At 42.0% G+C, this 25279-nt stretch overlaps 1 long non-coding RNA gene across 1 annotated transcript; it reads right to left on the reverse strand.

Annotated features, from left to right (window-relative positions):
- Positions 1 to 12525: 12525 nt before the first annotated feature.
- Positions 12526 to 14046, reverse strand: LOC143393976 (uncharacterized). Its single transcript, XR_013090655.2, has 3 exons — positions 13947 to 14046; positions 13142 to 13323; positions 12526 to 12709 (listed from the first exon to the last, which is right to left on the reverse strand). It is a non-coding gene; the product is annotated as an uncharacterized LOC143393976 (long non-coding RNA).
- Positions 14047 to 25279: the final 11233 nt, after the last annotated feature.

Below are 25279 nucleotides of genomic sequence, written 5' to 3' on the forward strand. Positions count from 1 at the left end.
AAATTTTGGGAGAAACAGGAAGTTTCAAATGGAAAAAGAATGAAAAACGATTGCCTATCCCATGTCATAGCAGCAGATATGAAGTATGCTAGCTGTCCCTCTTGTGTGAGATTGCTTATGAGTGGCAGACTGTGAGCTGGCCTCTTTCAAAGGGTGTATCAGGTAAGAATAAAGGTGTGGATCACTGTGTTCAATGGAAGTCTTTCAGTGACTTGTAGGTAGTCTGGGTCACAAGTATTGGTCAAAAAGAAGAGAGCTTGGGGATTGTAAGCATCTATCTAACGTGAAACGTACATGTGGATTAAAAGATTGAGTAACACCTCAGGTGGGAAAATGAGCTCCTTAACCAAAGCCGTTTTGGCTTCTCAGCCCCACTTTGAGGCTTACCACTTCCCACAAATCTACCTTTTGATTTCTCTCTTTTTGAACAACTTCCCTCTAGGAGCAACCCTGGGAGTGTTATAGAGCAAGGGCCCACGGTGGCATCAAGACAGCTGCAGAAGTCTTCAGTTACTAGTTCTTGAGATCACCCCAGAAAGATTTCAGACATGTGGCTCGGAGTAGCAGGCATGAACTAGAAGACCTAGTAAAATGATAAAAGGGGACATTCTCAAGTGAGAGCGGGTCTTCTCAGAGGGAAGGATGGCATGCCCTCCTGCCTTCCTTTTTTTTTTTTTGGTACCAGGCTTTGAACCACTTAACCACTGAACCACACCCCCAGCCCATTTTTATTTTTATTTTTTTTATTTTGCGACAAGATCTCACTAAATCGCTTAGGGCCTTGCTATGTTGCTGAGGCTGGCTTTGAAACTTGTTTGTGATCCTCCTGCTTCAGTCTCCTGAGCTGCTGGGTGCCTTCTAGTTTTATTGGGGGCCCCAGTGTTGCAGAGCTGGGGCTTTCTGGAAAACGGAGGCAGCACAAAGATCCCTTTTTCAGACCCTGATTCTTGCAGTAATGTCAGAAAGATTCCAGATGTCACTCAGAGTAACATGAATGAGTTTATTGAAAGGACAGGAAAAGGGAAAGGGGATACTCTCAAGGGAGAGAGTGGATCCTCTCAGAGAATAGGGGACAATGTGACTCTCCTGCAGTCCAGTTTTATTGGGGATCCCAGAGAGTCCTGCCCAAGTCAACCTCTTGACTTCTGACAGCAGGGTGACATCACACATTCAAGTCCCTGTTGCCATGAAAACTCTATGTCCCCTTGGCCCATGCTGACTGCGTCTAATTGGATTCTTAACCATTTTTACAAGTTTTATGGTGGGGAGGACTTATCCTGATCTTCTGGAATCTGGTCTGTGAAAAGGGTCACAAATATCTCTCCTTTCAAAGTAACTTGGGTTCCTCTTGTAAATGTTATTTCCTGCCTGCATTTCCTGGCAGAAAACAGGTAGTTTGTTGAGGAATGTAACATATCCTGTCCACTTTGGCCAGGCAGGTCTGCAGACAAATCGCTTTTTGGCAAAGAAAGCCTGTGGGGGTCAGCACTGTGGGCCTATTTTATATCATTGTTCTCTTAACTTTGTGTTCCCACCATCCTCATGTGTCTATCCCCTAACACCAGGGAAGTTTCTATAGAGTCCCGCCAGGCCTACCTCTTGACTTTTGACTGACAGCAGGATTGCATCAGACTCTCAGGTCCTTCTGTGCATGGTTTTACCCCATGGAGGGGAGAGTTGACATGCTAAAGATCCAAGGTGACTGTGAGTTACTTTGGCCCATGCTAATGGTTCTAGCTATCAAATCTCCTTGAATTCTGGAATCTGATCCTGTGTAGGGATCACGGAAGCCCCTACTTCAGTGTAACTTGAATTCTTCATTTTGGCAGGGATGAGCCTTTCTCCTGAATTTCTCCTAAAGGTTTTTATGCAACATAAGTCTATTGATTTAGGCCAGGCAGGGGTGCAGGTAAATTGCTTTTTAAAAGAAAGCATGTGGGGTCAGCACGGTGGGCCTAGTTTATGGATGACTGACTCTGAGGTAAGTAAGCCTCTAGAGGGTAGGTGGTAGGAAGTAGGGGTTTTAGTCAGCTTTTCCTGCTGTGACCAAAAGACCTAACAAGAACAATTAGAGGAGGACAAGTTTATTTGGGGGTCCGCAGTTTGGGAGGTCTTAGTCCACAGATGATCAACTCCGTTGCTCTGGGCCTCAGGTGAGGCAGAACATTTTGGCAGACGCACTGGGTGTGGAAGGAGAAAGCAGCTCAGCACATGGAACCTGAAGCAGAAAGAGAGAGAGACTGTCCCCACCACAGACAAAATATAAACCCCAAAGGTATTCCCCCAGTGACCCACCTCCTCTAACCACACCCTAAATGCCTACAGTTACCACCCAGTTAATGCCTATCAGGGGTCAATGTACTGATTAGGTTAAGGCTCTTACAACCCAATCATTTTGCCTCTAAACTTTCATACAGGAGCTTTAGGAGGACATCTCACATCTAAACCATAACATCAGGCCAGGCTGTCAGGCCACAGAGATGGGATAAAAACAAAGATCCTCCGCCTTCCTGCAGGAAGCTGTTGCTCTAGAAGCCATGGAAGGTGTGAGTTTGGCCAGTGTTTACTGGGAATCCTATTCTATCAGTCTTCATCTTTGCTGCCTTTTTGCATTTATAGATCAGCCTAGCTGAAGGTCTTTGAAGGTCTTACCTGGTGGCTCCAATACTGCTCAGGTGAGGAGATTAGGCTACACCACTTCCTGCTTCAGAAATAGTCTGAGTCAAATTGGTAGGAAAATAGGTTTTATTCAAAGTCAGCTCTGAAGGAAGAAACTTTTTGTTTGAAAAATTCCATCTTAGGAAGTCTCTGGGGTGAGAAAATCTTTTTAAAGGGGGAATGGGCACACTGGGGAAAAAAGAGGGTAATTTTATAAGTTTCACCTCTTTTAGAGTCCCTGTTACCTCCTTATCATACCAAAAGGAGCCAGGACTTCCTGAGACCAGCATCTGTTTCTTCCTTTTAGATAAACATGTTCTCTTTTAAACTGCAGAGAGGAAAGGACATTGCAGAGAGCTTTCTTTAGAATTTAGAATACCAAAAGACAGGATATTAGAGATGGAGGAATAGAATAGTGAAAAGGGTTGGGAGTGAAGAAGGAGGTAGTTCTAGGAAAAGAAAACATATTTTTGACCTCCCCCTCCCCCTCCCCCTCCTCCTCCCCTCCTTCTCCTTTTCCTTCTCCTTCTTCTTCTTCTTCTTCTTCCAGGGATTGAACCCTGGGGCACTTAGCCACTGAGCCATATCCCCAGTCCTTTTTAATTTTTATATTGAGACAGGGTTTCACTAAGTTGCTGAGGCTGGTTTTAAATTTCCATCCTCCTGCCTCAGTCTCCTGAATCACTGGGATTACAGGCATGAGCCACTGTGCCTGGGAAAGAAATGCTTTTGTTAAAATAAAAATGCCTCCCTGACCTGCTCTGTTACAGTACGATAATCAGAAGTTTCTTCTCAAACCTGGGATGGGGTGCTCCAAGTAGGTAAGCCAAACTTTAATTTATTCTTCAAAAGAGCTCTCCTTGGTAGAATTTAACATGATCTTCAGGGACTCAAGCCAAGAACCAGAGCAACTTTAGCTTAGGGTCTGAGACCCTCTAAAAGCAGGAGGATATGCCAGGGGAGATCCATTCCATGCCCATCTTAGCTCAAGGTGGTAAAGTACTGGGGCTTGGGATTGGAGGTGACATCAAACTGAGAGAAGGGGGCCAGCTGCTACCAAGATGATAGAAGACAAAGTGCTAGCAGCTCCTGTTTTGGAAGGTACTCTTTCTTCATGAAGCAAATCCAAGAGAATGAGTGAGATGCACATAAAGAGACAGGTTCAGGAAGTAGGGCAGAAAATCCAAACTGGATGGCCTTTGGAGTGGTCTAGATGGGCATGTTTTGCACTTTGGGGCTCCACCAACCCAGTGTAAGGTAAGGGGATGCTGCTGCAAAGTGAGAATCTGAGCCTTGCCATCAGGCAGCAGCTTCAACACCCAGCAAAGCATATTTTAGTCATGTGAATGTACACGTGAAGTAAGAGGGAGAAAAGCCTGGTGGAAAAAAAATAGCAAGCATCAAGTAGATGTGTTCTAAAATGAGACTAGCAGACTAGTAATTGCAGACCAAAAAGCTTTTTCCTCTCCAGAGCCTGAACACTAATGCAGGCATTGTTCCTCCTTCAGACACTCCCAGCACAGAGCATCAGTACCCCTTCAGAACATTTATATCTTCTAGGGTGTGATCATCACAGCTCTTGACAAAGCCTTTAAATTATACCTTTTATAATTTGGTTATTCTTTTTGTGCCATGAAGTCTTTCACTGTACGTTAACTTAAGGTAATTAACTCTGTCAAGAAGAAAGGGCTGGACTTGACTTTTTCCAGATGCTGAAATTGCTGGTTCAGATGCTCAGTCTCACCATTGAGCGCCACCTTCAGGAAGTTTCTAGACGGTGATGCTGACACATTGAGCAACACATTCAATTTTGCATGAGAGTTAAAAAAAAATATGGAATCCACATCCTTAAACTGTTTACATATGGAGATATGTATGGTATAAGAACCTTTCAAAAAGCACTAATATTTCAGGTGTCTGCTTTTCTCTGGAGATTTGACTATTTCATAATGATCAAATTATAAAGAAATCTTTCTTCTATTGTTTCTTTCAGAGGACCCTATGTGGAAAATTACTAGACTGAAGATTCAATCCAGTTGAAAAAGTGTTTGGACCCATTAATCACTGAGGTTATTGTCTAAATGAGCAAATTTACCAGCATTTTACTGAAATCCAAGACAATCCAGAAACCTTAGATTTGCTATGAATATTAATAACTACCCAAACTTCAAACCTGGTCTTCCTCTCCAATTGTATTTTAAACCTGGCAATTAACTATCTAGATAATCTTCTTTATTTTCAGGAAGGGGTCCTGATGAATAGAAAAAGCAAAGAAAGGAATTCAAGATAATATATCATAACCCTAACAAATTACCTTTTAATAGTTGAAAACTGTTCAGAAACCTGAAGGTCCCATTCAAATAACTGCCCAATTATCGGTTGGCTTCTCCTCACTCTTAGCTTCCACTAGTTTTTTCCCTTAGAACTGGTCTTGGCTTGACTTCAGCTCAGCCACTTTCTATATAAATATGTCACTTAGGATGCTCTCAGCTTCAAGTAATGGCTAAATCAACCTTCAGTGATTCACTTAACAGCAAGTCCAGGCAGAAGGCAGTTCTGGGGTCGGGTAATTCAGTTGCTCAGTAACATGTTAAGTATCCATGTCTTTTCCCTTCTTTTTCTCTGCAAAAAGAGAAGCGGCTTTTGTTCTCAAAATAGGGCCCACGGTTCCAGGCATCCCATACAGGGGCAGCATAGACTATTTTATCAATACAATATATCTATTTTTTAAAAGAAAAATAGAAAATAGAAAGAAGAAATTCAGCTTTCTCAGAAGCCCCAGGAACACTCTCCTTCCATGCTGTTAACAATGGAAATTGTCATGAGTAGTTAGTGATCCCCAGCCCCAGCTGTGCCTTAGAATCACCAGGGTGCTTTGTAAAACCACTGAGCCCAAACTCACTCTCAGGTGGAACTAACTGGCTTCATCCAACTAAGACTATCTTACATGAGTAGGAGAAGAGGTCAGCCTCCCCCACCCCCCAGCACAGCCCACTCCATACCTTTAAGACTCAGGTCTCTGACACAGGGAGGAGGTTGAGTTGGGATGGCAGTTTGGCACTCAGACAACTACATTATCTACTACTCACCAATTACAATTTGAGTTTTAGTGTTTCATCTGGAAAACATGAATTATAAAATATTTCTTGCAAGGCATGCCTGCAGGGGCTGTAGCTCTGAAAACTGTCATGGGGCAGGGGGAAGAATTTAATCTAACCTACTCCTTAGATCCAAAAAGAGGGCATTTTGTCTTTCCTTCTTTTTCTTATGTCTCCCACTCCATGACTTAGGACAAGGCGTAAGGACTTCTTGTTGGTGTTATGAAGGGATCACTTTCCTAAGTCTGTAAAACAGCATTGTTCACAAGATCCAAGGTTTAGAAATAACCTAAGCACCCATTGATGGATGAAGGGATAAAGAAAATATGATCTAATTCTACACACAATGGAATATTATTCAGCCTTAAAAGAAGAAAATCCTGCCATTCTCAACAACATGGATCAACATGTAGGACTTGCTAAGTGAAATAAGCCATATATTGGGGGAAAAAACTGTATGATTTCTCTTATATATGGAATCTAAAAAAGAGTCATAACTTGGGAAGTAGGATGGTGGATACCAGAGAAACAATAAGGAGATGTAGGTCAAAGGTACAAAGTTGAAGCTTTATAGGATGAATAAGTCTAGAGATCTGATGTACAGCATGAGGTCTATAGTTAATAATATGGTATTATGTAATGAAAATGTGCTAAAAGAGTAGATTTTAGGCACCTCTGTCACAAGAAAAGAGATGACTGTGATATGATGGATGTGTTAATTGACTTGATTGTGGTAATTATTTCACTATGTATATAAATATAAAAAATCATATTGTACATTGTGTATATACATAGATAGACACACATATATATAGAGACGTGTGTGTGTGTGTGTGTGTGTGTGTGTGTAGATAGATATATCTGACACACCTAACATAAAAAAATAGACCTCTCTCCCTTTGTTTCTAGTTCACTTTACAGCTCACTATGCAGCAGTGATGAGATCCAGGCCGATTTTCTGGCTCACTGTACTCTACTCCCTAAAGCTCACTCTTGGGGCAAGGTTTTATGGAAATGTAGGAGTTTAGCATCTGGTGTTGTGGTTCCCAGAGATGGGTCTTCATGGAAGCCCTCTGGATAGAAGATCTGTCCCCAGGATTTCTGTCACAGGCTGTCACTAATTTCACTTTAGCTCTCTTCTTCCCCAGGTGGAGATGGGAATGATGTAACACAGCTTGACCTTGAATAGCCATTCTGCCAGACACTTGAGCCCAGTTGCCCGATCCTGCCTTCTCCACCAGAATCCATATCTACTTGGGATTACCTCCAGAAGCCATTTATTTTAATCTCTCCCTCAGGTCTGATCCTGTATGGGGATTCCCAGCCCATCTAACATAGACATTGGAATGTGTCTTCCCAGGTTCCTTCAACAAGTGTTTATTGACTGCCAGCTTGTGCCAGGCAGCATCTGAGCCCTGGGAACACAGTAGTGAACAAGGTTGACAAGGACTCTATTTCCATGGAGCTCACACTTGTATAAAGTGACATAAGACAATAAACAGTAAACGAAACCATCTATGAAAATGTCAGTGATAAGAAAACAAGAAAGGAAGGAAGGCCTAAGCAGCAAGAGGGTCCCAGATACCAAGAAGCTAGGGAAGAATGTTCCAGACAAAGGGACATCAGGCATGGCCTCTGAAGGAGGCACAATCTTGGGGTGTTGGAGGAACAGTGAGAAGGGTAGTGGGCTGGAGCAGAGCTCATTCTAAGGACACATGTGGAATTCAGGCCAATCCTGAGACATGACCAGACCTCCATACTAAGGGTTCCTAAAAGTTAGTGTGACAGTTAAGAAAGTTCCTGGATTTCCTATTTCAGGAGCCTTGTCTTCCAGAAGCACATGAGGCTCCCCTGGTGATAGCACTGCCTAAATCCACCTGCCTGCCTGCCTGAGAGGATCTTATCTCAACAGGGACATCCATTTTAAAGCCACCCTGGCTCTGTCTCACTATAATTTTGATTAATGAAATATTTTATGTGTTTCTGTATCTCCATGGCAGAACATAGAACTTTCCCCTTACTCTGTAAGAGCTGTCTTACACTCATTATTAATACTGAGTAGGGCTATGTGTTCTGTGATTTCTGGACAGTGCACATCACAAGCTTTCTCAACCAGTGATCTCTCTCCTGAGCTGAGGTTCTACAACCTGTGATCATTTGTGCTATCGATTTTCTGTGCTCAGAGTGACCCAGCTATGTGCCTACGAAAAACACAGGGTCTATGACCTGGGCTAATCCCAGTGAAAAGAAATATAGAGTTTGCTCCTACTTCCCAAAAGTTGGGCAATTAAAATGATATAGGCAGTTTTGAGGGGGTGTAAAAAGGGAACATTTTCTGAGTTGGGGAATTGCAACTCCTTTGAAGTAATAACTTATACCTTGTTTCTAGGGTTGAATGTGAACTCACTGGGCTGAATCCTAGGAGCTTGGTAGGAAAATGTAAAGAAGACTGTGTGTTGGACATTTTAAGGAGGAACAAAGTCCTTTCCAGGAAGTTTTATGAACATACATTAGGAATAAAAGGGAAATTATGTAATTTTGTGATTAGTAGCCACATCTACCTGTAATCAACAATCTGAGGCTGAGGAGAGTCAAATAATCTTGTACTTTCCTTATCATTATCATCATCATCATCACCACTACCACCACCACCATGATCCTCTGTAGTCTTCCATCACTAAAGCCAAAGTTTGCATGTGATTAGAGACATATTTCATAATGTGTTAGAGTCCTAATCATTGTAATGTCGCTTATTAGGGAAAGATTAGAGAGGAAAACTCCCTGTATCCATATCTGGAAGCCAGTGTCCTTAACAGAACACTGAGGCATACCCTGTAAGACCTCTAGAGAAGGTAATTCAGAGATAGGGTGTGGATTTAAAGGAAGACTTGTTTTCCAAGCAACATGCTGTTAGTTGGAGCTTATAATTGCTGATGAGTTTCCTTTTTACTGCCAACTTGTTAGGTATCACTCAGGGTTGCTGTTAGCAACTTAACTCTGAAGAAGGATATAGGAGAGATTTTTTAAAATGCTACATATTTGGGGGGAAATCGCTCCCTAAAAGCTTTCCTTACCAGCCAGTTTTATGTGGTAGGAGCAGAAGTGACAACATAGCTGGCATTCTGGTGTTTGTAGTGAGAATACTTTTAACTGAGAGGGTACTGAATACCCTTCCTGGAAGCTGCCAGGGACTCTGAAGTCTGTCAGGGCAGAATCTGATGCTGGGATGTGGGCTTTACCTGGATCTCAGGAGTCAGGGCTTGGTTTCTAGATATAGATTCCACTCCAGAGGAAGGGATAGCACCTTGCCAATTCCCTCGGATTTCAAGTTTGACCTGAGCAAAGAGCCCAAGTTGTGGTTGACCAAATGCTAACTGGTGCTTGTCAGACTGGGCTGAGGACTTCTTTTCTTATTTATCCTTCACCTCTCCTGCCATGGCTTTGGTAGCACTGTACTCAGCCAGAGAAGTAGCTACTTAGTATGGGTGCCAGCCAATCTGGGAGGCCCAGGACTGCATGGAACGCCAGGGCAGGACCCTGGGCCTGGCTGGGCTGGAGGCTGCCCCACCTAGAGCTCTGCTGAGGGCTGAGGCCTCTCAGCAGAGAACTAACCACTGTGCTGACTCACCATCCTTGTGGTTGAGAAAAAAAAAAAAAGAAAAAGAAAAAAGAAGCAAGCTGGTGGCTCCCATGAGACCCGGAGCTGCAAAATACAGGCCAGGGAGCCTCCACCGGAAGGGGCGTCAGTTAGTGAGAAACCAACCTTTTTAAATGTCTTTCCCCATCTCTCTTTTATGACATGTAGTTATAAGTGGCCTGAGAGGACTTGGGCATTTCCCTCTCCTGTTCTCTGAGGGAAAAAGGTAAAGGGCAGAAGCAGCACTATCCCCAGGGGGCTCTCTGGATGCCACAGATCCCACCTGTTCTTGGTTTCTCTGTTAAGGCTGGACCTGAATCTAGCATGATCCTTGTCTTTGTTCCCCAGTAAGTTTAGTTCCTACTTCCCAGAAAACTGGAATGACCTTATCTAGAGACCTCCAGCAATTCCAGACCAGCATAAGTCAGTGAGGAGGTGTGGAGTCCTGGATGTTAGGAGGTGGGGCATGTTACAATCTGCATCGGATTTCATTTAAGTGGAACCCCTAGAGTACTGCAAAAGAACTCCAAGTCAGAAGTCCCAGTGTGTGGCACCCCTACCCCAGTCTTCTTACCCCGCCCCATACCACTGGTGCTGACATCTTAAGTCAGCATCTAACACTGTATCTGGCATGTAAAGGTACCAAATAAACACTTGAATGTACAATGATGTGGTAGACAGAAAAAAGACCTCCCAAAGACATTTGCCTCCTAATTCTCAGAACCTGTGAATGTACTACCTCATGTTTTAGTCAGCTTTGCGTCATTGTGACCAAAATACCTGAAAATAATAACTTAAATGATGGTAGGTGCATTTTGGGCTCACGGTTTCAGAAGTCTCAGCCCATAGATGGCTGACTCCATGGCTCTGGACCCAAGGTGAGGCGGCACATCATATGGGAAGGGCAGGGCAGAGGGAAGCCATTCCTCTCACAGCACCCAGGAAGCAGATAGAGAGAGGGGGAAGGGAAGATGAACCCTTCCAGGCCATGCCCCCAGTGATCTACCTGTTCTAGTCAGGTCCCACCTTCTTAGAATTACCACCCAGTCAAGCCCATTTAAACTACGACGAACTGATCAGGTTACAGCTTTCACAATCCAAGCATTTCTCCTCTGAATATTCTTGCATTAACAGGAACTGTGAGGAACACCTCATATCAAAACCACAGCACCTTACAAGGTAACAGGGATTTTGCCAGTGTGATTAACCTTGAGGATTTTGAGATGGGAGATCATCCTGGGTTAGCTGGGTAGGCTCAGTCTAATTTGCAAAAGCAGACAAACTTCCCTGGTTGTAGTTAGAGAGAGAAATGTGATAATGGAAGAAGGGTCAAAAAGATGGTGCTAAGAGGTAGATTTGATGACCTGTTGCTGGTTCAGAAATACAGGGGGCTCCATGCAAGGACCAGGGTTGTCTAGGAACTAGTGGTGGCTCTAGCTAGCAGCCAGCAAGGAAACAGGGACCTCAGTCCTACAGTCCCATGGAACTGTCAGCACCTGAATAAGCAGAGCAATGGATTTTCCACTAGAGGCTCCACTAAGGAACACAGCCCTGCTGACACCTGGACTTCAGTCCTATGGGGCCCAAGGGACTAAAAGACAATTAATCTATTATGACTATTTGCTCTAGCAGCAATAGAAGACAGATACAAAGGGCTACAAAATGGGATATATTTTATAATTGAACATGATTTCGTACCACTCTACCCTTAATTTCCTTGGTGGCTGCCAGTGACAGAGAAGTCCCTTTTTATGGTTGTCTTCATGCCAGTGGTAGGGAAGGCATCTTTCCCTGTGGCTCCATGTGCTTCTTGGCATCATTGAGTTCACATCTCTGGTGGTGCTCCCTGCTAGAATGAGTATTGCTTGAAGCCAGGCATTTTTGGAAGTACTATTTCACAGGCAGCCACTGGCCCCTCATTCCAGGAAGGTGGTTTCACACTCATTCCCATTTACTAATCACCTATTCTTTGCAAGGATCTTGAAGACTTTTATTTCACTTAATTCTCATAACTTTATGAATTAGGTAATGATATCCCCATTTTACTAATAAGAAACTGAGGCTCAGAACTAGGATCTATCTCATCCAAGGCCACAGAGTAAGAGACTGGGGTTGAAACCCAGAAGATTCTTCTTTCCTCTCCTCCAAATGTCCTCCTGGGACCGACAAGTCTTCCCAAGTCCCAGCTACCATCTTCATACCATGCTGGGTTCGTGGAAACTCACCAATCTGCGTCATTACAAAACTGAACTCTGCAGGTAGCCGAGAAGTGGCTTCTGACCCTCCCCCCTGACTGTGCCCTGCCCGCGGGCTATTTCCTTTCTCCCCGTGACTGACTGGCAGACATGCCCTGAGGTCTGCTGCAGAAGGAACCCCCGCTGGAGGGGAGCCTGCCACCCTCACCTCTCCTCAGGGGCTTTGTGGGAAGTTCTTCTTATTTCCTTCCTTTCCTCCAGCCCCACTGGGGACAAGGCCTGGGGGCTGATGCTAGTGGTGGTGGTGAGGTTGTCAGGGGAGAAGCCAGCAGTTCATATTAGCTCTTTTAAAAGTTTTTAAAAGACTTTGCTGTTATTCTTCATTTTAGTCTGTTTTAAGACTTTTGCTTCATCAGAGAGGGAGATAAAGAAGTTGATTCTGTTCACATGAACTGTCATCTGTGGTGATTAGAATCTCAAAACCACTGCAGCATCTTCTGAATCTAGTAGCTTGGCCCAGGCCCTAGTGTCTTTGTTCTTAGTAGTTTTTGTGGAGTTGCTAGCAGAAAATGAAAAATAGGCAGGTGACTTAATTACTCAGGTTTTTTGTTTTTTTTTTTTTTAACCACAAAATTAAAATGCTACTGCAAGCTTCTTAGTGGATTTTGTGTTGTAACAAGGGACAGGTTTTCTGTATCCTCAGGCCCGGAGAGCTTGGTGCTCTTAGTGATGGAATTACTTTGTTCCTGGCTGCCTCTCAGACTCAGTTTCCCTATCTGAGCTTGAAACAATTTATTTGTGACATTAAAAATAAAGCCAGTCCTTCTAGGAGAACACCTGATGCTCTTGACCTGCAGCCTCCTTAATGAAAGAATTCCCCACACAAGGACACTTCGCCGGGAGAATACCAATTTTATTGCAAAAGGCTGGGTGCTTATATAGATCTAAGGAGAGATGGCAGGGCTTAGATAAATGGCAGGCCACCTGTTTATTGGCAAGTTCTTCCAGATATCAGCTCCGGAGCCCAGGAATTAGTTCTTATTGGGGCTAAGGTTCCCCGCCAGCGAGATTTGAAATTGGCGCCGGTGGGAGAGTTCACACGGCGGGAACTTTTCGTGCCACTGCAGAAAAGGGGAAGGTAGGAAGAGGAGGTTGTTAGGCGCCATGTTGGGGTTTTTCTCTGGGGTGCGGCTGCTGTTTATACTTTTCCCAACATTTAAGGTTTATTAATCAATCGGTTTCCTAACGGCCCATGAGTGACTTTTTGGGGATGGGCCCAGGAAACTCCTGGATTTGCTTTACAGAAGTCACCTCAGCTCTCTGTGGAAATAAATTCCACCCTCATTTACACTTTGAGCCTGGAAATCCCTTTATCCAACTTGGAATTGGAACTAGAAAGATTTGCCTCCTCCTCCCACCCAGAAAGGAAAACTAACCAGGCTTGGATTAGAGATCTCTGAGGCAGGTTACTCAGGGTCCCCGACCACCTGGTCTGGCTTCCTCCCACCAGGACTCCTGAAAGGTTCCTCTTTGGGTGGGAGGAGGTCACTTACCTGATAAACAAAAGAGCAAGGCCTATTTTTAAGCTCTGTATCTTTTCTGAGAGTCCAGAGAAAATCGGTGAGAAGAGACCTCTTTCCTCTGATACTGAGTGCTCACTACTGAGTGTGGACTGTGCTCCAGACACTGAGTGAGGATGTCCATGAGCACATTCTCTTCCCATTCCATAGCAACTCTAGGAAGAAAAAGCAGGAATTATTTATTCCCAGAAGTGGGATTCCTTGGGACTCAGCCTGGGGTCATGGCAATAGCGCTGGGTTTTAATCCCTCCTCTCTTTTTGGCCATGAATAAGCCTCATTCTAAGTCTCAGGTTTCTTATCTATAAAATGGGACTATATTACCTAATTTGTGAAGTTGTTGTGAGAATTCAATGAAAAAAAAAATCCAAGTTTCTTGTATAGCACATATAGAAATAGATGTCCTCTGCCCTCTTCCTCTCAAATGTAGAGCAAAACTTGAGTAAGGTCCCATATAACTTTGGATTTGACAGCAGTTCCAACCAAAAGCAGTGGAATGGAGCCCCAATCAATATTGTCTGAAGCCTCCACATCTTGCTCCCTACAGCAGAACTCAAGGACACAGTTACCAAGGGCTCAGTTCTCCTGCCAGCCCACACCTCCTCCCATTCTACCTGAGGGGCTGGGCTCCAGCTGTTCAGTAGACAGGAGACTCCTTTCCCTCTCAACACTGTCTGGCCAGTCTCTGCTTCTGCATATCTTTTCTCACTGATTTTGTGGCCTGTTAATTCAGCTTCTTGCTAAACTTTCATCGAAATAATGTCAAATAGCATTCCTTACCATTTTCCACATGTTGTTTTCCCCATAATTCCATTTTCTTCTGGGCTGAGTTCTGGTCTTCATTTTTCTGCCAACAGCTAGTTAAGGTTCACAGCATGGTCTGGATTGTCTCCCCCACTTCCGGAGTGACAGCACCAGCTTGGTTAGGCTGATTACAGTGGTAGCGACACTGCCATCTAGAGGCTGAAAGGACACAGGCTTTTTCATGAGCTCTTGTAGCTGAGAAAAGGCTGTTGATTTTTTTTTTTTTTTCCCCTAAACTTACTTAGAAACTGTCACGTGAATCACACCAATGTATGTCCTTATTGTCAAGGGGCTGAATGTCAATGAATATTTTCAAATAAAAATAAATAGCAAAAACAAATTAGATTGGCATGTACTCGTTTGTTAAAGTGGGACATTACTCTTTTTTCCTTTGACTGAAGTTAAATCCAAGTGAAGTTCCACAAATTAAAGCAAACCACTTAAACCAAATAGTTCAATAAAAAAGGGGGTTGTTTTCATTTATACAACACAAGTCTACTTAGTGCCGGGCTGGCTGTAATCAGCACCCCCCAGTTTATGGGTATCTGAGCAGCTCATCAGAGTACAAAGTGGAGACTGAACATCAGGGGAGAGAATGCAGTGGAGACCACAAAGAGGATTTGCTACTTCTTCAGGACAAAGACATTTGAAGTGAGTCTATCAAGGAAGATTAGGTTTTGTCAGGTAGGAGGGACAGAGGGCAGGAAGGGAATTCTACCCACTTGAGGGAAGAGCCCATGCAAGGTCTGGAGGGATGGCAGAGAAGAATGAGTACAGGTGCCTCTGAGAAGTGCAGCCTGGCTGAAAAATATTCAGGTTGAAGCCTTGTGCTAACAGTGCATTTATTGACCAACTATTTGATATATTTATTGTTCACCTATCTTATTAAAATAGAAGTACAAACGTATGAGTCACAGAGAAAAATTTAAGACAGGGAGGCATATCATATTATAGACTACTCCCAGAGTAGTCTATAATTTCAAACAAACCCAGTAAAAAAATCCAGCAGGCTTTTTCTTTTGTGGAAATTGACTAACTACTAAAAATCACTTAGAAAAGCGAAGAGCCAAGAATAGCCATGGGAATATTGGGGCGGGGCAGGGGGTGGGGGATCAGATAAACTAGGAGAGTTGGAGTCCAGAAGGGATACAAAAATGGCCAAAATTCATTGGGATAAATCAATTATATGAATAACTGATTATCTTTCTGAAATCCATGCTCTTTGCCATGTGACTGTGGATGGAAGTATCTGTCTCCAGTAAGACCAGGACTACAGTGAGGGCAAAGACACTTACTCAGTCACAGAAATTTAAGAAGTACCCAAAACCTCAGTAATCAAGAAAAATAATATTCTAATATAATGTTTTCAAAAATTAAAATTAATGTCAAATTCCACATTGAACAAAATAGAAAAGTTTTTGGTAAAGACAAAAGCTGATTCTATACTTGTGTGGCTCATATTAGCTCCAATCTAATCCTGCTGTCAGTGTCTTGAGCAAACAGGAGGCTTGCAAGCTTCTTTTTGTTCTCTTATCCTCTGCCACCCATTCCCAAGCTCTGGCCAGCATACTAGAGGAGCACTGTCCCCACCCCTAGACAGGGGAGGGAGCCCAGCCAGGATGAGCAGAATTGCCTATACAGCTACCAGGGATGGGTGATCATGAAACACTGAGGCTCTAGGGTTTGTTATTAGGAAGTGATAACCAACTGAACTGACTTAAACCTTGCACTTACAAGTCAGCATAGAGGTTACTCTTGCAAGGTGAGCAATGATTGAAAGGAAGTATGAAATGGGCTTTAAGGTGCTAGAAAGTCCCATTTCTTAATCTGAGTTCTAATTACAAAGTTGTGTTAAGTTTGTGAAAATTCATTGACTTAACGTTTATGATCTGCACACTTTTCTATGTTCAAATAAACAATCAGAATAAACAATTTTTAAATGGAGACATAGTCCCTACTAATTTTTCAAGGACAACCTACTGGAAAAAAACACATAAAGAAAAGTTACAAACACTAGGGCCTAAAATGAAGATCCAGAGTAAATTATATTTGAAACAATATTTAGAAAATCTGTAAAAATATTCACTTTGGGCTCTATCTGCACCATTTATGAGAAAACAGAGAATTATTTGGACCATTCCTTTGCAACTCTGTTAGGCAAGGCAAAAACGACAAAATAAGATTATTTTTCTGAGTATTTAATTTGATGTGGGTTTTGACTAACTTCATCTTTATATTTGGTTTTCACATTGGCATCATTTCAATGAGAAGAATAATTATTGTCATTTTTTCAACTGTATTTTTATTGTTAACATTGGAAGGAAGCATGGCTTTTCTGTGCATGGAAGTAGGTATAAATATTATTCAGCATCAATAGCAGAAAAATGCATTATCTGTCTATCTAGTAGCTCATTTAACATTTGAACTTCTTGGTCAGAGCACTTGGCTTTCAGGAGGCCATGATTTGTTCTTTCCACTTTATCTTTTGCTTCGCTCCCTCTCTGGGAACCTCACAGGGCTCTTGCTATCTATACACCTCCCACAAGCACACAAAAACACACACCTAAAGTTGCTGCACAAAAATGGATACAAAATCCAACAACTGTTTCATTCACTTGAGGGTACCCCGTTTCAAACAGCAAAAGGCAAAATCCTTAAATGGAGGAGAAAGGGAATTTCAGTTTTCATTATGGACAAAGTCCTATTCTAGATGAATCAGGACATGGGAAGTTGAGGGTGCCATCTGCCCATGGGGACATTGGAGTCTGTTGCACAGAGGGTCAGAAAATACAGTACAGAGTCTGCTCTGATACCATGGTATGTGGACCCTGAGGAGGGATTTAAGAGTGGGAATAGACAAAGGGTGGGGATGGACTAGTGATCACTAAGGAATATAGGAACCCTCTTTCTGAAAATGGAATTCCAGGATCACCTCCTTTCAATTCTTCTCGTAGTTTTAGCCTTTATTAATTCACATCCAAACTCACTGTAAATGCATTTAATTAAACTTCCATCTTTCAGTCTTGCTACCCCACTGCCATGTTTAATGGTCCTGAGTCACCCAGGAACATCCTTTGGCCTACCAAGGGTTCCTCCCATGTGCAACTGTGTGTGCTCCACTCCCCATTATCCAAGACATTTTTCTTCAAAATTAAAATGATCCTGACTTTCCTAACTCATACGAAAAGCCATGCTTTCTATACAAATTATATACAACTTGGGTTATTTTCTCAATTGGAAATGGTGTACTCAAAGAAAATGTATTAAGTGTAAACAAACTTTGTAATAAAGAATGTTTGCCTTTAATGACCTGGAGTTGAAGCCACATCTCTTGTAAGCATGTAAACTAACCAGCAATGCAAGGATTTGATTGAGTCTATCGTCCTGTTTCAGTAAGATACAGCTGTGGTCCTGTGGCCAGCCCCAGCTGTGAGCTCACAGGCTGGTTGCAATCAGAATGACTTAGGAGAGCATCGAGAACCTGCAATTTGTTGGATTCCATCCCTAGGATTCTGCTGTAGTAGACTGGGACTGAGGCCTGGAAATTTGTTTTTAAAAAGCCCTCTAAGAGATCCTATATAAATCAAGTTTGGAAATGACTGTTGCAGGGACTATATGACTGGCAGGTAAAATCCTGTGCATGAATGAAACTAGATTGAATTCTTATAAGACCTCAGATCAGAAGCCACATGCTTTACTTTTCATGCAGGAAAGAAAAGGTGGGTGGGTAGATTGTGATCAAGTCAGTTTGTTATACTGTTACTATTTGGGAGAATGTTTCCTGTGGGTAAACTACATCAAAGAGAAGTGAGACTTGGGAGAATTGGGATGAATCCCTTTTTGTATCTAGTATAATTTCATACAACCAACAACTTATTGATTGCTTATCTAGACTCACTTGTCACATGGACAATTTGTGACATCAGAAAAACAAACCAATTATATTGGTTGCCATCTTCATACATCCCTCTGTTTTCCACATTCCCTTATTTTTATATTCTTGGGTTATTTTCTCAATTGGAAATGGTGTACTCTAATTTATACTCGACTTTTACTCTCCTAATAGTATTCTACTGGATGTTTTCTCACATTGTTATAAAAGGTTTTTCCCTTTTCTTTTTAACACCTGAAGTTCTTGCTAGATTTTAGTGCACCTGGGTTTACATTACACTGGTGGGTTTTAATATTTTGCACCAATCAATGTCCTGAGGATTTCTCAAAGGCTACACTCACACTTTCATATTTTAGGTATAATTTACTAAAACCACTGATGGTGTGATGTGGCCTGAAATTTGCTTTCAGCAAGGACTTAGTGTCTAACATACTTGTGCAACACACCAGACTGACCAGGAGATGGCGCTGTGGGCCAACTTTTCTCCCCCTACAGCAACTCGGGTGTTTTTCTTTTCGGAGTACTCAGGTGATAGGAGATCAAGCCTTCGATTCCTTGGGACTAATAAACCACGGGAATCTGAATCTGCAAGCTAAATAAAATTAAACAAACATAAAAACCTGTTAACTTTCAACTAGAAACGAAAGATGATGAAGGACTGACTTTAAACTTTGCTCTAAAATTATCAGATCCAAACTTCACAGTGAACTTGAACTTGGAGGAGGTAGTGGGTTGAATGTTTACTGGTAACTTCCTATTGAGAAGGAGGTCAGCAAAAGCTTTTGAGGAACCCCGGAGACCAGTCTGCTGCTTCCTGATGCTCTAAGTGCAGCACAGAAAAATGATCTCAAATGGAGCTCTCAAAATACATCTACTTTATATTATCCTTGGTTTAATCATTTAAATATTAGGCAAAATTTGCTATCTATAAAATTAACATAAGGAAAACATCAACTGCCAAAGGTCATAGGATTTTGCTCAAATCCTTTGTTACCATGAAAGCAGTTGGCTCTCCTTCCTAGGCATTCTCAGATAATGCTAACAGACTGTGTATCCCTCTTGTGTATTTATAACCTCTTCTGGTGTTTGTATTTGGAATGTGGCCTGCTGGAAAGGATTTTCTTTTCCCATTTGCATGTAAATAATCTGACCATGACCCTGTAAATTTCCCACAGGCCTTTTTAGAAATAGGGTGTTGTTATCCTAGAGGTGGGGCCTCTGCATCATTCCTAAGAGTGCATAAGACAATTAGCTCAGTTGGTTTGAGTATGGCTCTAAGACATCCAAGGTCAGAGTAGCCATCTGTGGCAAGATAGGTCAAGTTAGAAAAGAGAGAGGGTCTGTGTTTTTCAGACAGCAGAGGAAGGGTCTCTAACACAGGCAAAATGTGGCATTGCTAACGTGGAAAATTATAGGTAACATGGAAAAAAAATAGAAATGTATGTGCTTAACTGAGAAGGCACTCTGTGTTGTCATCCAAAAGAGCAGAGTCATCTTTGTTCACAGAAGCAACAACCTTCCCAAGAATAAGGTGTGATTCCCACAGTTCCTGACATGGTTTACCTATGTGACTCTTCACTCTACCATCTGTATCTTCTGGGTTTTAAAAAATTTATTGTGTGTGTGTGTGTGTGTGTGTGTGCTCATGTGCACATGCATGCGCGCACTTTTAAAAAACAACTATAGACAATAATCATAAAGAAATAGAAGGGAAAAAAAGAAACTTTGCTCATTTGATGGAATCAGGGAAAGATGTAAAACTGTGTGGGTGATTCTCCCACTAGGGGGCCCCTCTACCAGCAACAGAGTTTTAGGGGAAACCGCAAAACTGGTTTTTCATCATCCTTGCATGGATCTCCCTGTGAGCCACTGCAATCCAGATGTGTACTTGAGATTTATGGTTGTTTACTTGGGAAGAAAAATTTCATTTGAAACAGGGAAATAATTTTTCATATAAAGAATAAATATTTGTGTTCTAGATGGAGAAGCAAATGCCTTTTTGAGTTCAGTTTCTGCTGCTGGCTGGCTGAATGTCTGGTACATAATAATAACTCACATTCATTGACTAACGGACAGGCTCTGTGTGAAGCACAGTATAAGCAACACTTCTTTAATTCTCCAAGACTTTATGAAATAGATACTGTTATTATCTGAATTTTTAAGGATGAGAAAACAGAATCACAAAGATGAGGTAGCTTTCCTGAGGTTCCCTGGGTGGTAAAAGGCAGAGCAATGATTTGAACCCAGGCCATGTAGTTCCAAGGACATGGCCTTAAACTCTGTACCATCCATTCAGACTACAGGTAATCAGAGACATTCTAACCTGAATATAATATTTTTTCCCCCAAAGGATTACATACTTGTAATTCTGTTAGAACTAGGCCCCAGTTTCTGTGTTCAATTATGCTTCTAAACTTCTTTTCAATAGGTTGCAGGTACATTGGGGCTGAAAATCACAAGGTCAGTGTTGTTATGTTTTAGTAAGTCCTGGGTGCATTCGACAAGTCAGCTTGGACTGTGAGGCTACTTTTCCTCTATTGTTCTCAGCTTGGAGCCTTGTCAAAAATTCTAGACAATAGGAAAAGTCCCGTGCAATATCTTGTTACTATAGAATATTCCACAGTAAAACGAACACTAGGAAGTACCCTCCTTCAAGGGCATTGAGAATCCACCTATTGTTACTTAAACATATTCTCAGGGGATTCATACATTGGAAATGTCCCCTCCACCTTTTTTTTGTAGTAGTAGGGATTAAACCCGGGCTTTGTGAATGTTAAGTAAACGCTGTAGCACTGAGCTACATCCCTAGTCCCCTAAGAATCTCCTGTATTTCTTGTAACATAGACCATTTTTAAAAAGGAAAATAATGAATACTATATTAATTACCAGGAGGATAAATTTTTCTCCATATATCATTTGTACATGTAAACCTAAAACATAGTTAAGTAAGAATTGGCTTTAAATGTTTAACTTAGGCACATGACTTTAAAGGTTGAGAGCAGGGTACCACTCCCTTCCTTCTGAGATTCTTTGTTATTCCCTGAAGTGGCTTTTTCTCTAGGAATGGGCTTTCTTGGAGAGATCATATGGCACTTGGCTACAGGGACGTGGAAAAAGGACTGCCAGTGTGGATGAGTGTTATGGTTTGGGTGTGGTATCCCCCAAAAGCTCACATGTGAGACAATGCAAGAAAGTTTGGAGGAGGAACCATTGGGTTGTAACCTTAACCTAATCAGTGAATTAATTCCTGGTGGAATTAACTAAGTGGTAACTGGAGGCAGTTGGGGTGTAGCTGGAGGAAGTGGGCCATTGGGGGCATGGCCATGGGGTACATATTTTGTATCCAGAGCATAGATACTCTCTCTCTCTCTCTCTCTCTCTCTCTGCTTCCTGATCACCATGTGAGCTGTTTTCCTCTGCCACACTCTTCTGCTATGATGTCCTGCCTTACCTTGAGCCCTGAGGAATGGAGCCTGCTGTCTGTGGGTTGAGACCTCTGAAACTGTGAGCACCTAAGTAAACATATCCTCCTCTACAGTTGTTCTGGTTGGATCCTTTAGTCACAGTCATGAAAAAGCTGACTAAAATGAGTGAGGGAAGGTTGCATGGAAGTTGAACTAGACTTGAACTAGATCTTGAAGGAAGATAGAATTTGGACTGATGAAGAGGCAGGGCATGATGTATCATGTGGGAAAAAAATGCAGGATGAGCTGAAATTAGGTGCTGTCATTGAGTCTTCTGGGGACAGAAGAGAAGGCCTGATTAGAGTGGAAGCTAACTTACCTGTTTGGGATAAAAGTGGACATATAGTTTCAGTGGACTAGAAATGTAAAATTAATATAGGAAGTTGTGGTATTTTAGTTTGGACATATCTTTGAAAACCATCTATTTCAAGTCTCAAATTCTACAGATGAGACAACAGAGATACAGCATTACGAGGCAAATTTCCCAGGATCTCAAAAGTATTATTGGCAGAAGTTCACTCTTTGTTTGTTCCTTTGTACGTTCCTATCTCTGTGTCTGGTCTTAATACAAACGTGAAAACATTGTAGTCTAGATGTAAGGAAGCTCCGTCATGAATTCAGTATTTTAGATCATTACCAGTGTGCTGAAGGTATGGAATAGAGAGAAAATAGAAAATTGGAAAAAGAAACAACATTATATTAATAACTTGAGGTATAAATGGTGGCCTTGGCTATTGGCAGGGGGACAAAAGAGATAATCAGATGTATTGAAGGAGAAGTTGGTAGAAACAAATATACAACCCAGAGAAGAAGACAAAAAGCTGATTGAAAGTTTCAAATTTTCAGCTCTTGTAATATAGTGTTAGGGGATTAAGGGAAGTAGATTCTAAATTTGAGTCTATAAATGTTTGGCGAACAGACTTGGTGATGGACAACTGGAAATGGCCACTCATTCATTTAGTAAATATTTATTGAATACAAACTATGAGTTACTGACAGGTGCTGGAGATGCACTGGTAAACATTGCAGATGTTTCTGGAGTTTACATTCTGGTGTTTCCTAGTGCAGAAACATGACCTTTCGTGAGAGGCACACCTGGGACCCATGGCTCTATGATACTTGGTGGTTGACCTCTAGAAGACAGGGAATGTGATGATGGTGGATATGAGGTATCCCCCCAAAGCCCCTGTTTTTCTGCAGGAATATTTGGAGGTAACTGATCACCTGTAAGAGCTGTGGCCATCCTAGTTTAAATGGGCAGGTGGGGCATGGTTGAAGGAAGAGGGTCACTAGGGGCATGTCCTAGAAGGTGGCATCTGTCCCGCAGCCCCTTTCTCCTTTCTGACTCTGCTTCTTGACCTCACCACGAGCTGAGCAGTTTTCCTTTGCTGGGCTCTTTTCCAGTGATGTTCTGGTCCTAGAGCAATGGACTCAGACATCTACAGACTGAGAACTCTGAAACTGTGAACTCCAAATAAACTTTTCCTCCTCTAAGTTGTTCTTGTCAGGTATTTTGGTCACAGTAATGCAAAATCTGACTAAAACAGGGAAATAGAGGTATGAGGATAGAGCCTGTGGGTCCCCAATTGTCACAGGAAGATACCATTTACTAACAGAATATGAATTTTCAATAGATTGTCCTGAGAATTTTGAAACTGTATCTTCTCTCTTGTTTCTTTTTATTTAAATCAAATTTTAAGTTCATCCTCCCAGAGAATTCTCTGACATTCCAGTGAACAGAGTAAATGATTAAACAAGCTGTCAGTGGGGTAAACATGTTTACTGACCCAAGATAAAAGGTGATGGGCACTAGTTATATTTAAAAAAATTCCCCTGGCCCACTGAACTGGCACTGGCACCTCTTGTTGGTTTAATTTATCAGGATTCCTCAAGCTTGGTCCTAGCTCCCCTAGGTGGAAATAAGTATCAAGCTTTTTCTTCCCCACCCCCTTCCTTTTTTTAACCCAAACTTGGTCTGGCCTATGAGTAGATTAGAAAATACTGATGAATGGGATTCCTAAAGGACATAAGACACAGTCTCTGATTAAATAGCAAAATAAGTTGTCAAATGTTAAGTGACAATCTTATGGAATAATAATACATTCTGAAATTGGCATTGATTCACATTCTCAAAGCTTTATTTGCTACTTTATTATCATGATTATTTTCGTTAAATTTAAAATCTGTAAAAACTCAGGGAAGTAATCACAATGGAGATCTTACAGGTAGGTAAGGGATCAGTTGTTAAAAATGGATCTTTAAAAGTGAACGAGAAGTTGGGTGCGATGTTGCATGCCTGTAATCCCAGTGACTTGGGAGACTGAGGCAGGAGGATCACAAGTTCAAAGCCAGCCTCAGCAACTTAGCAGGGCCCTAAGCAACTCAGTGAGACCCTGTCTCTAAATAAAATACTAAAAAGGGATGGGGATATGACTCAGTTGTTAAGTTCAATCCCCAGTACAGAGAGAGAGAGAGAGAGAGGGAGAGAGAGAGAGAGAGAGAGAGAGAGAGAATATGAATTTGTCTTACTGACCAAAGTTCTTCCAGCAGTGTCCACAACCAGGATGGGATGCATATTGAGAAGATCCATAGATGTTCAGCCTATGAAGGACTGTGATGATGCATGATGTGAAGACATTTTTCACTTTTTAAGGGCAGGAAGGAGCCAATCCCTATACCCTTACTTGCTCTGTCTACTTCGTATTCTTCTCTTTCTGATGTCATTGTATGCACTGTCTTCCTCTCTTGTCTGTGGAAATGCTTCCTCCAGTGGTGTCTCCTCTTCTCTATGTCATCTCCTAAGGGCCTCAGAGTATTACTCACATCTGTTTTGATTCATTATGTTTGCATTTTAAAGTTTAACTCTCAGGATGGCATGACTTCCTATATGTTTTAGTCATGTTGGGATGGGGGAAGTGTCTCACTATGTCCATGTCCAAACAACAGTAACATTTGTGCTGGGAACATCTGGGAGGATCTGCTTGGTTTGCTTCTGGGCTTAAGTTGTAGCAGCGCATTTCAATCTTTTCTGAGGTGCACTGGAAACGATTTACAACCATCAACTATCTAAGTAGCAACGTGTGCAAATGGTGACTTCTGAAAAATAGAATCAGATGGGAGTACAAATTACCCCTGTTATCAATAATCCTGACTCCTTGGCACTCCATTGCTTTTAGGAATAGAATAGAATGCCATGAAGTTGTATCATTTAATCAGAAGGGAAGAGAACCTACAGTTCATCTGGTACCTACAAGACAAGGTATTTACATGTCTGATGATTTATTATTTTTCAAGGTGGGAATGGCATCATGGGGCTATTTGGGAAAAAACCCTTCAGATTTTATTTAATAATGAATCAAACAACTGTGAGGTCTTACAAACCTTCTCCCTCATGAATATTGAAGTTACTTTGATTAGACTCAAAAGGAAATTTCTATCATAGTGTAGTTAAGTCCATACACATTGACCAAACATGATTCATTTATAAATTTGCAAATCAACCTCCATGGTACATACTTCAGTATTCACAGACCTGCCCAGACAGGTTTGCCCTGCCCATTAACAGACAGCTTCTCTCTCTGCCTCTCTTTATTTCTCCCTTTTAACTTTCTGGTTCACTCTTCTTTCCTTTTCTCCCTTTTTTGCTCACTTTCTCACCAGACTACATCTCTCTTCTCTCAACAGAAAGTCTGTCTTCCTATGTTGTGGCTTCTTGTCAGAAATAGTGGAATCAGTGGAAAATTTTCTTGTAGTTAGAGGTGAAGCCAACAGCAAGGGCAGCTTGTCCCTCTCTGTCCTCCCCCATGGGTGCCCTCCTCCAAAGTTCTGCACTCAGGATGGGGGGAGGGAGGACAGAAGTTGTGGTAGAAGATCTGAGAGATTCTTGTTGGTTTTGCTGCCTAATGTGTGCTCTGAAACAGCAATCAAACAGACTTTTGGAGGCAGAGGGAGGG

The sequence above is a fragment of the Callospermophilus lateralis genome, chromosome 3 (genome assembly GCF_048772815.1).
Source record: "Callospermophilus lateralis isolate mCalLat2 chromosome 3, mCalLat2.hap1, whole genome shotgun sequence".
Lineage (NCBI taxonomy): Eukaryota > Metazoa > Chordata > Mammalia > Rodentia > Sciuridae > Callospermophilus > Callospermophilus lateralis.